This window comes from Macrotis lagotis, chromosome 4 (genome assembly GCF_037893015.1).
Source record: "Macrotis lagotis isolate mMagLag1 chromosome 4, bilby.v1.9.chrom.fasta, whole genome shotgun sequence".
Classification (NCBI taxonomy): Eukaryota; Metazoa; Chordata; class Mammalia; order Peramelemorphia; family Peramelidae; genus Macrotis; species Macrotis lagotis.
This window is the reverse complement of record NC_133661.1, coordinates 187,742,539-187,754,485: the sequence shown is the minus strand read 5'-3', so window position 1 is coordinate 187,754,485 and position 11,947 is coordinate 187,742,539. Positions and strand designations below refer to the sequence as shown.

The 11,947-nt window shown below is 37.1% G+C and overlaps 1 pseudogene; it reads left to right on the top strand.

Moving 5' to 3' along the window:
- Positions 1-2,977: 2,977 nt before the first annotated feature.
- LOC141520155 (olfactory receptor 11G2-like) lies at positions 2,978-3,959 on the top strand (annotated as a pseudogene).
- Positions 3,960-11,947: the final 7,988 nt, after the last annotated feature.

The following is an 11,947-nucleotide window of genomic DNA, read 5'->3' as shown; positions in this document are numbered from 1 at the left end:
CCTACTCCCATATCCTGATTGACAAGTTAGGACAGAAAGAATCTTCTAACACAGTTCAACAGGCATAATTTAATTGTCTCTAGTACTATAGGAATTCTAAGCACATTTTAATAGAAATATTAGTGATTATAAATGATTTTTAGTAGTGTCATAGTGTCATAAATTCCATATAATACCTTGAATACAATTATGGATTTAAGCTTTGTGAGTGGCCTGTGGTCCTGGTACCAAAAAGAAGCCAAAAACATTCCAAAAGACTTCTGGACTTAAGAAATATAATCAATTGTTAGGTTAGGAATGGTTATAATGAATATGGTGTTGTTGGTTATCTCTTCATGTGTCTTATCTACCCATATAAATCTGAGTAGTAGAATATCTCTTAGGCTGTTTTGTATTGCTTGTTGGCCCATTAGAATGTTTACAAATAGAATATCTTTAATAATAATAATTTCATTATTATAAATCCTATAAATGTTATTGATAATGATATCACTAATAAACTTGCATTTATAGAATGATTATATTTAATTTTACACAGTGTTTAAGATTTACAAAGTAAATCATTTCAGTCAGATGACAACTGCATAAGGTGGTTTACAAACAATATTATTCAATGTTTAAAATGAATGAATTAATAAATATTATATTATTGTTCTACTGAAGTTGAAAGATAAAACCTGAATTTTATGTATAGCAGTTTTTTACATATATCATCTTATTTAACCCAGACAGTATTCTGATATTATTGAGACTATAGATAATTCCTCACTTTGCAGTTGAGAAACAAGAATCAGAATGATTAAATGATTTATCCATAGTTATTCAACTGTAAATATTAGTGATGGGATTCACCAAAGCAAGAAGTGTTCCAACCCCAACATCAAGAATACTGAAGGGGAAACTGTGGGGTAGAGTATAACCAAAGTTGGAAAAGTTGACGAGAAATATCATGTCATCATGGGGGAATCAGGTTTCAATAAATTTCAGAAAATGTAAAGATTGAGAGAGGAAAAGATTTAGGAAAAAAAGGTTTTGGGGGTTTTTTTGATATTATTTTTATACTGTGGAATAAACATTCCAAAAGACATTGTGAAAAGGGTCAGCCAATCTAGAAGAGGACATTGTAGGGGATAGGACATAGTTTAGAGGAATGAGAGCAGGAGCAGCTAGGTGGTTCAGTGGGATAGAGCACCAGCCCTAGAGTCAGGAGGACCTGAGTTCAAATCCATCCCCACACACAATACTTACTTAGCTATGTGACTTTGAACAAGTTACTTAACCCCACTGCCTTCCTAAAACAAAAAAAAAAAAGAAGAAAAAAGAATTATAGTAAAGGAGTAATTGGGGAGCAGGGAAACATGTGTACTTTTGCAGCTGGAGTATCAGAAACACTGGAATAAGAAAGTATAAGGACATAGAAATATGATAATCAAAGACAAATGAGTACCAATACAAGGTAAGAATTTATTAGCAAGCACCATTACCAGACATTGTGCTAAACTCTACATTAGTGATTGAAAAAAAGTCTTTTGGGGTAAGAAGGTGATGAGGCTGTTTGAGTCAAAAATTCAACTCCATGGCAGTTTGTAATTTTGTGTCTGAGGCCAAGTGAGATCTGCCTCATAGTAGACAAAAAAGAGGGAAAGGCATGGCCTGGAGGCACATAGCCAGTGGCAATTTTGCCAGAAGCAGCTGAAGATATCTACATAGGAGAGGTAGTTTCTGAGACTGAGGATGGTTTCCAAAGCACTAGAGAATGCCTTAAGATGGAAACAGAGGACAAGAGGCTGGTGCCTGGGGAGTGCAACACAGAATTTAAACAATTTGCCCAAGATCAATCAATTAGAAAATACCAGATGTGTTATTTGAACCCAGTTCTTCCTGACTCAGAGTCCCACACTCTACTAGTTATTCATGATTCCTGCTTTATTGTCAATTAATCAATCAACAAGTATATTCTAAATGCTTATTATATACCAATCACTGCTCTAGGCATCATGGATACAAAGAGAAAAAGAAAAGACACTTTTCTCTAGAGACTTATAGTCTATCAAGGAGACAATGCACATGAAAAATTAGAATAAAAATATCATGTAATTTTGGGGAGGGAGGCATTAGGAAATCAGGGGACTCAAGAATGATCTCAGATGGAAAGAAGATCTTCAACTAAGCTCTGAAGGAAGCTAACTTCCAAATGGTGACTATAAGGAAGGTGTGCTTGGAAGCACAAGAGACAGCCCTACAAAGACACAGAGGGAAAAAAAGGAATAATTTTTTAGAGTAAAACACAAATGATTGTTATTATTAGAGAAACAGCATGGCATAGTGGATATTGATTGAGACTTAAAGTCATTAAAGACTGGATTCAAATCTTGCTTTGGATACTTTGCTAAATTCACATGAAGGCTATAATATATATACATATATATATATATTTCTGTAAATAAAAGATAATGGATATAAAACCCTTTAAAAACTAAACAAAATATAAATTTGAATGATACTGTATTCTTCCTGTCAAAAACAGAATTTTCAGAACAGAATTTCTTCCATTTTTTGACTATAGATACAAACTTTATAATAAAACATTAACAAACAGAAAGGAGGAAAGGGGAACTCAGTTGGAGATAATGATATAGATTTGAGGAAAGAAATGGAACAGTATAGTTCTTCATTGGGGGATAATACATAATATAGTCTACTTTGATAGTAGCATCAGCATGAAACTTAACAGGAACAAGAAATAGAAGCTATATTGTAGAAATCTCACTATAATCTCAATAATAATCTATTATACAACTGAATAATTGAAAAAATGTTTCCATAGAAGTTGTTTGGTTTTGTCTTTTTTTTGTCAAAATATCTACATTGGAGTATATGAAACCATAGTCATGAGAGTTTTAGAAATGGGAGAGTTCTTAGTCATTTTGCAAATTTGAGGAATCAATGAGAGACAAGGAATAAGGCAGCCTGTGTCATGGTCATTTCTGGCTTTTCCATAGGGTCAGGAGCCATGAATATATCAGGAGGAAACAGATTGACTGAATTCATCCTCCTGAGCTTCCCCTGCCCCAGAGAAATGCAGATCCTACTCTTTGGAATGTTCTTTCTAACCTATTTCCTGACCCTGATGGGGAATGGATCCATCATCTATGCAGTGAAGTTGGATCACCAGCTCCACACCCCCCATGTACATTCTGCTGGCCAACTTTTCCTTCTTGGAGATCTGCTATGTTAATACCACAGTTCCTAACATGTTGGCCAATTTTCTCTCTGAGACCAAGGCTATCTCTTTCGCTGCCTGCTTTCTCCAGTTCTACTTTTTCTTTTCCACAGGTGCCACTGAGACCATCTTTTTATGCCTCATGGCTTTTGATAGGTACCTGGCCATTTGTCAGCCTCTGCACTACCCCAGAATCATGACAGGACATTCTTGTATAAAACTAGTAGTCCTCTGCTGGGTGAGTGGCTTCCTTTACTTTCTAGTCCCTATTTGCTTCATGACTCAATTACCTTTCTGTGGTCCAAATATTATTGATCACTTTGTCTGTGACCCAGGACCCCTGTTGGCTCTGTCTTGTGCCCCTACCCCAGGGATTGAACTTTCCTATTCTATCCTAAATTGTGTCCTCCTCTTTGTCACTTTATCTTTTATCCTTGGATCCTACACTCTAGTATTCAGAGCTGTCTTGAGAGTTCCTTCAGCTGCTGGCCGGAAAAAGGCCTTCTCCACATGTGGCTCCCATCTGATTGTGGTCTTCCTGTTCTATGGGACCCTCATGGTAATGTACATCAGCCCAAACTCTGGAAATGCATCTGGTTCACAAAAACTTTTCACTTTATTCTACTCAGTAGTAACTCCACTGGTGAATCCCCTGATCTATAGCCTGCGTAACAAGGAAATGAAAAATGCTCTAAGAAAAATCCAGATGAGAATAAAAACTATCCAAAGAAGATGAAAGATCTTTGGTTGATTTCCCTAGAGTCTTTACCTAATCCTTTGTCCTGTAGTGTATCAACTGTGGCCATTCCCTCATACACAGCTATGAACTCAGGGACTTAGCCCTTCATTGGATCAGTCTGTGCCCCATCAGATTAGGGTGGTATTGTAGATAAATGGATAGTGGATAATAAACTAGACAGAGTAAGAAAAACCCGGATTTAAATTCTACCTCTAAAACTTACTAGCTATGGTTCCCTTAGAATTTTTTTTTAATTTTCTTGGGCCCCAGGTACTTACCTATAAAAATGAGTGTCATCCTCAATTACTTCTAAGTTCCCTTCCAGTTCAAAATCAATTATCCTAAGTTAAGCCAACCTGGCTCAAAATTAGATTCAAATCACTCTACTCTGACTGCTATCTTTTTATTCTTAGCTATCCAACTGGTTGTATTTACCAGCCCTGACTTCTGATAACTTCTTATTGTTTGGTTGCTTTTCAGATTCTTTGTGACTTCTTTTGGGATTTTCTTAGCAAAGATACTGGTTTGTCATTTCCTTCTCCAGTTCACTTTACAGATAAAGAAACTGAAGAAAGTAGGGTTAAGTGATTTGTCCAGGGTTATACAAATAGTAAGTGTCTGAGGCCATATCTGAACTCAGGAAGATGTGATTTTCTGATTCCAGGTTGAACCCTCTAACCACCATACCACCTAGGAGCCCAGGGTCTTCTGATAATTACCTGTACCTTAATGTATTCCAAGTCTTCCTGAATTACTTCTTCCCTTAGAGCTCTGATATTTTTTAATATCAAACACACCAAAACACTGGAAATGACTTACACACCAAAATCCAATGGTGCTCTATTATTGCCTTTCCTCTCAGGTTAGTCTCAAAGCATCAAATTAAGAATATAAAAGTAAAATGTTGCATTGCATCTCAAGGCACTGACCTAAGGCTGAGTTCTATATATGAAAAGATATTGGCACACTACTAGTGTAAAAAGTTGAAATTTTGCCATTCCAAAGGTCCCTTATACTGCACTCCCTGGAATGTTAAAAGTAATTGACATAGGACCTGAGTTTCATTAATGTAAGTTGTAATTGATAAGACTGACTGATATGAAGGTATTGCTGCATAGTTAAAATAGAGAGTTGGTCTTGAGGTTAGAACAAGATGCAATACAGAGTGAGAAACAAAAATATATTTAAAATCATAATGAAACTGACAATAAATATGATTTGTTTTATAGAAATTGCTTTTTTAACCAATCTCCCCCCCATAAATACATAATCTTGTAATTTCAGGATTCCTAGAGTAGTATTTAACTTACTTAGCCACTATTCTTTTTCATTTGAGATATTTAGAAAAGTCTCTTCCACCTCTGAGAATCTATGGTTGGGACTCTAGCAAAGCTGGCATAAATTTCACTTATAACTGATATTCCAAATAACAAATCTATCTTTTCCTTGTAGTTTATGAAAATGAAACTTCACAGTTTTTCCAGTATAATACATATATAAATACATATATATATATATACATATATATACATATATATTTGCTCACATAACTATCAGTGTAGAGGAAGGAAGTAAAATTGAGGGAAATGAGGCAAGCTTTTTACTCTTTCAAAAGAATTCATTGGTATGGGTACTCCTTCTTCTGAAGCAAACAGCAACCTTATATGCTTTGGCAGGTGGTTCTGCAGGAGTTAGTGTGGTCCAAAATATTGGCCAGCTCTTTTGGTGTTGAACTCAGGAAGATGTGATTTTCTGATTCCAAGTCCAACTCTCTAACCACCATACTACCTAGAAGCCCAGGGTCTTCTGATAATTACCTGTACTTTAATATATTCCAAGCCTTCCTGAATTACTACTTCCCTACAGCTCCGATATTTTTTAAGATCAAACACACCAAAACACTGGAAATGACTTACACACCAAAATCCAATGGTGCTATATTGTTACCTTTCCTCTCAGGTTAAAATTTATCTATGATAGTTCTCAGATCAATGGACTCCCCAGTAAAATCATTTCCTGTTAGAAGAATCTGTTAGAGAGCCTTTGATAATCTCAAGATCACCTCTATGCTATGGAGCATCAAGATATGAAGCTTTAGACACTATTTTTTCTTCTGAAAGCATTTTAAATGAAATTGACAGAGAGCTCATAGGCTTTCCATAATTTTTGCTATTGTTAGCTTAATTGTCTTAAAGCTCTTTTAGCTTCTAGGGAACCATAAATAATGCTCCCAAAAAAAGGGTAGTCCTTCTAGTATTGATTTTATACAGAATTTCATTACTGGGTGTATTTTATTGGTTTTAGTGATTCCAAATGTGTGTCCCAATGACTCTAGAGGAAATTAATTTTAAGTGGAATCATATAAGAATTAAAATCAGATACCTATAATAAGACCTACGTTTACATTCAGACATTTTCCAAGCCTAATTTGGAAGAATCTTCTTTCTTCTTCTTTTACTTCTTCCATCTCTTTTGGTTAGATGGCATCAAAATCCTAGGGCCCTAAGTCCTCAGTCCCGAGTAGAGTATAAATCAAAATGGTTGCTAGCCTTAAAAGGCTATATAGAAATTTTTTTAAAAAAATTGAAAGGGAATACATATGAAGTTGAAAGCACAGGTTTGTTAGGAAAGTAAATTACAAAACATTTCAGATGACATCTTTATATCCCTTTAAGGTATTTAGGGTTAATATGGGGGCAAAAAGGATTCTTCCTTTACCAACACTATCCAGAAATGAAGGAATTCCCTATTCTGCTTTGACTAGACCTATGTTTTCTTTTTTTAGCTTAATCTTTTTTGAATTTATTTCTTATTTTATATTATTACAATAATTTTGTTGTGAAAGTAATCATAAACCCCCCACCCCACCCCCAAAAAAAAGGATGAGAGAAAAATAAATGTACTTCAGTCAGTATTCAGATTCCAATGGCTCTGTCTCTGGGATGAGTTGCCTTCTTTATCACTAGTCCACCAAAGAACATGTTTTAACATTTTTCCCACAGTTGCTATCACTAGCTGTATTTCCCTCCACCTTATTCCTTCCCACTCTCATTTTTTCTATTCTCTCTCTCTCTCTCCTTTCACCCTGTCCCTGCTCAGAAGTGTGTTGTATCTGAGTACACTCTCCCACAATCTTCCCTCTCTTCTATCACCTATTCCTGGTTATCCCATCCTTTTCTTCTCATTTTTCTCTAGGGTAAGATAGATTTCTATACCCTATTTAGTGTGTATGTTATTTCCTCTCTGAGTCATTTCTGATGAGAATGAAGGCTCATTCATTCCCCATTACCTTTCCTCATTCCACTCCATTGTAAAAGCTTCCTTTTGACTCCTAGGTGAAATATCTTAGCCCCTTCTTACTCTCCTTTCCCTTCTTCCAAGTACATTTCTTTATCACCCATTGACTCCATCTTTTTTACTATATTATACCATCATATTCTGTTCCTTCCTGTGCTTTGTCTATATATATATGCTCCTTCTAACTGCTCTTATGAATGAGAATGTTCATAAGAGTTATCAGCATCTTCTTCCCATGAAGGAATACAAACAGTTCAACATCATTAAGTTCCTCATAGTTAGTCCCTCTTATCCACCCTTTCTATAGTTCACCAAGTCCTGTACTTGGAGATCAAACTTTTTGTTCAGCTCGGTTGTTTCAACAGGAAAGCTTGAAAGTCTCCTGTTTCATTGAAAATTCAGCTTTTCCTCTAAAAAAGGATGTTCAGTTTTTCTGGGTAGTTGATTCTCAGTTGTAAACCAAGATCTTTTGCCTTCCACAATATCATATTCCAATACCTATGAGCCCTTAATGTAGATGCTGCCACATCCTGTGTAATCCTGACTATAGAGCCATGACAGTTGAATTGCTTGTTTCTGGCAGCTTTTAGTATTTTCTCTTTGGAGTTGTGGAGTTTAGCTATAATATTTCTGGCAGTTTTTCTTTTGGGATCTCTTTCAGGAGATAATCAGTGAATTCCCTCAATTTCTCAGGGATCAGGGCAATTTTGCTGTATTATTTCTTGAAAAATGAAATCTAGGCTCTTTTCCTGGTCATGACTTTCAGGTAGCCCAATAAATTTTAAATTTCTCCTGCACCTGTTTTCAAGGTTGGTTGTTTTTCTATTAAGATACTTCACATTTTCTTCTAATTTGGGGTTTTTTTTGGTACAATTTTATTTCTTCCTAGGTCTACTTCCTTTAGTTGCATTCTGTATTTGAAGGAGTTATTTTCTTCAGAGAGCTTTTTTATCTCCTTTTCCAGCTGGCCAATTCTGCTTTTTAAGGTATTCTCCTCATTTGCCTTTTATTTTGTTTTTTCCATTAGGCCTGAACTGGTCTTTAACATATTTTCTTCAGATTTCTTTTTTGTGTATCTTTCATCAAGCTGTTGGTTTTCATGATTTATCTGCATTGCTCTCATTTCTCCTCCCAATTTTTCCATCTCCCTTAATTGCTTTTCAAAGTCTTTTGAATTCATCTATAGTCTAAGCCCATTTTCTATTTCTCTTGGAGGTTTTGGATATGGAAGCTTCGATTTTGTCATAATCTAAGTATATATTGTGGTTCTCCATGGGATCAAAGTAATTTTCTATGATCCGATTCTTCTTTTTCTGTTGTTTGCTCATTTCCTCAGCCTATGACTGATTTACCATACTTCCAAGGGTTTTTTTTTTGGGGGGGGGGGTGGGACAATCCACAGGGATCTTAATTCCTCTAAGATCTTATGAGAGGCTTGAGACCCTCTTCTCTACCCTGGAGCTGAGAGGATGGTCCTGCTTGGCTATGGTAGTGTGGAAGCCCAAACTGCAACCTGGATCTGGGTGTGGACAAACAACTGAGTCCTGACCCAGGGAGAGCAGAGAGATTTCTGAAGTCTCCCTATACCCCCTTACTGTCTATGGGATGAGAGCTCTGAATGAGCTAGGTGGCTCTGCCAACTCCACTGCAGGTTCTTACTGCAGGACTGCTTTGAAGTCAGAGATCCTCTCCGCACTCACTCTGGTGCAACAGAGTTCTCTCATCACCCCTGACGGCTGTTCATGATGATTAAATTGCCCCCTCTGCCACAGACCCAAGTGTCCAACTGGGCTGTGCTATGCTGCGGCTGAGGCTGTGCTGCAGTTTTCCCAAGCTCCAGTCCTGACAGAGCATACCTGTCCTGGAGATCTTCTAAGTGGTCTTGGACTGGAAAATTGTATCACTCAGTCCGTCTGTGGATTCTGCCCCTCTATATTTTGACTAGTCATAATTTGATGGCTTTTGGAGTTTGGGGGGGGGAATGAGTTTCCAGAAATTCCTGCCTTCATGCCACCCATGTTTTCTTATAAACTATTATATTGTGTCTGCTCACTTCACTGTGAATCAGTTCACACAAGTTATCTCAGTTTTCCTAAAAACCATTTAATTCATCATGTCTTACAACACAATGTTATTCTACTACATTAATATGACAACTTGTTCAGCCATTCTCAAATGATGGGCACCGATTTAATTTCTCATTCTTTACTACTACAAAAAGTTTCTATAAATAGTTTTGTACATGTGGAATTCTTTTTCTTTTCTTGATCTCTTTGAGATATAGACATAATAGGGTGTGCACAATATGCTTACCTTTTGCTTTTCAGAATAGGTGGATTAATTTAGTGTTCCACCAACAATGCATTAAAATACTTACCTTCCCTATCAAATATTTTTTATTTGCCTTTTTCATCAAGTTTATTTGGTTGATATTTAAAAGCAATGGAGGAAGAGAGTGTGTTAAAAGATATAGGCTAAATAAATGACTGGATGGTTACATAGTTTCAAGGAATTTTTTTCTCTGTCTTTGGCCTCAGTTTCCCCATTTATAACAAACTCCAACTTACAAAATATTATCTTTCCTAGTGTATATGAAAGTGTAGGGCAGCTAGGTGGCACAGCGGATAGAGCCACTGGCCCTGGAGTCAGGAGTGCCTGAGTTCAAATCTAGCCTCAGACACTTAATAATTACCTAGCTGTGTGGCCTTGGGCAAGCCACTTAACCCCATTGCCTTGCAAAAAAAAGTGTATCAGTGGAAGGGTTGCTTCAAATATAGGTGTTTAAAATCATATTAATATGGCAATACACTAAGATGAAGTCTTTAAGGTTTGTTTCATAATAGAGGAAATCTAAGACAAAATTACATAGACCAGAAAATAGACAATCAGACCATGGACAAAAACATTCATCAAATTGACACTGAGATTCAGAATCAGGGATAAAATTAGACAAAGGTATGGAGAAAAAAGACAACAAACTAAGCAGCATTATATCTCTTCATGTTCTAAAATTAGTTATTAAAGAAGTAAAGTTCTTAACTTCCGACCAAGATGGCAGAGAGAAGACAGGCACAGTTTTAAAGTCTCCTGATCTTTCCCCATCTATGATATGAAACAAACCTCTTAACAGAAATCCAATCAACAAATCCCAGAAAGAAAAGGCAGGAGAAAGAACATCTACCTCAGGACTTGTCTTCCACAGTTGTGGGTGAGTCCAGGCAGGGAGAGCAGATCAGCCCTGCATCAGTCTGATTAGCAACTGGGTTGGAGCCCAGGAGCCTGAGGGCCTGAGAACCTGACTTGCATGATCAGAAGTGGGCTAGAGCCTGGTTGACCATGGGGGCCTGGGTCAACTAGGGAACAGAGGCATTGGTGTTGGCGCAGACCTTATGGAGCTTACTGACAGGACTGGGGGGAGAGTTCTGCTACAGGACAGCTGCAGATATCATGCCTGGGCACCTCTGAAATGGAGGAAATCCCAACCCACCCCTCCGTTTCAGACTGAAGCCTCTTCCCAGAACACAGTTACAGACATTCTGCCCCAGGCAGAGGTATATAAGCAGGAGAACCAGTTCAGCTGACAATAGGGAGAGTGATGAACTCACCCCAGGGTATAGTCTACCACTGATTGAAAACAAAAGTATTTAATAGCTTCAATCACTCCCTCCAGGACTAGGGAGAAGGCCTCAATCAAGGTCACAGATACTCCAGAGAAAGCAACCAGCACCTCCTACTGGCCTGTCAGAAAAATTGCACTCAGTGAGTAAAGCCTCTAGGGATCCCAACACCAAACTTCTGTGAACCATCCCCCCCCCCCCCAACTCAAGGTCTTAGCAAAATGAAGAAAGGTCAGCAGAAAGGTGGATCCATAGAAAAAAAAATTGGAAGGGAAAGACCCTAACTCAGAGAGACCAAGAACCTCTGAGGAGAATATGATCTGGTCTTCAGCACAGAAAGATTTTCTTGAAGAAATAAGGAAGGAGTTTAAAGATCAATTGGAAAATTTGGGATAGTCAATTAACACCTTGCAACAAGAAAACCAATCATTGGAAAACACAATTGGACAAATACAAAATGAGACTAAGTCAGATCCACAATTGGGCAAATGCATAAAGAAAATAATTCTCTCAAAACCTCAATTGGTAAAATGGAAAGATCTTTCAAAAATAGAATTGACCAATTGGAAAAGGAGTTGCAAAAGGTAAATGAAGAAAACTCCTCTCTTAAAAAAAAAAAGAATGGAGTCTGTGGAAACTAATGACTTCATGAGAGAGCAAGAGTCTATTAAACAAAATGAAAAAATAGAAAAACTTAGAAGAAAATGTAAAATACCTCATCAGCAAAACCACTGACCTCAAGAATATATTGAGGAGGGGCAACCTGAAAATGAATGGAATTCCTGAAAACATTGAAGAGAAAAAAAAATCCTGGACTTAATATTACAGGATCTAGTGAGGGAAAATTGCCCTGATATCATGGAACCAGGGGGCAAAGTAATTATTGAAAAAATACATTGATACCCTCTGTAAAGAGATCCTAAAAATAAAACACCAAGGAATGTTGTGGCCAAATTCCAGAACTATCAGATAAAAGAGAAAACCCTGCAAGCAGCCAGAAAGAAACAATTTAAATACCAAGGAGCCACAGAAAGGATTACTCAGGACCTGGCTGCATCAACATTAAGGGAT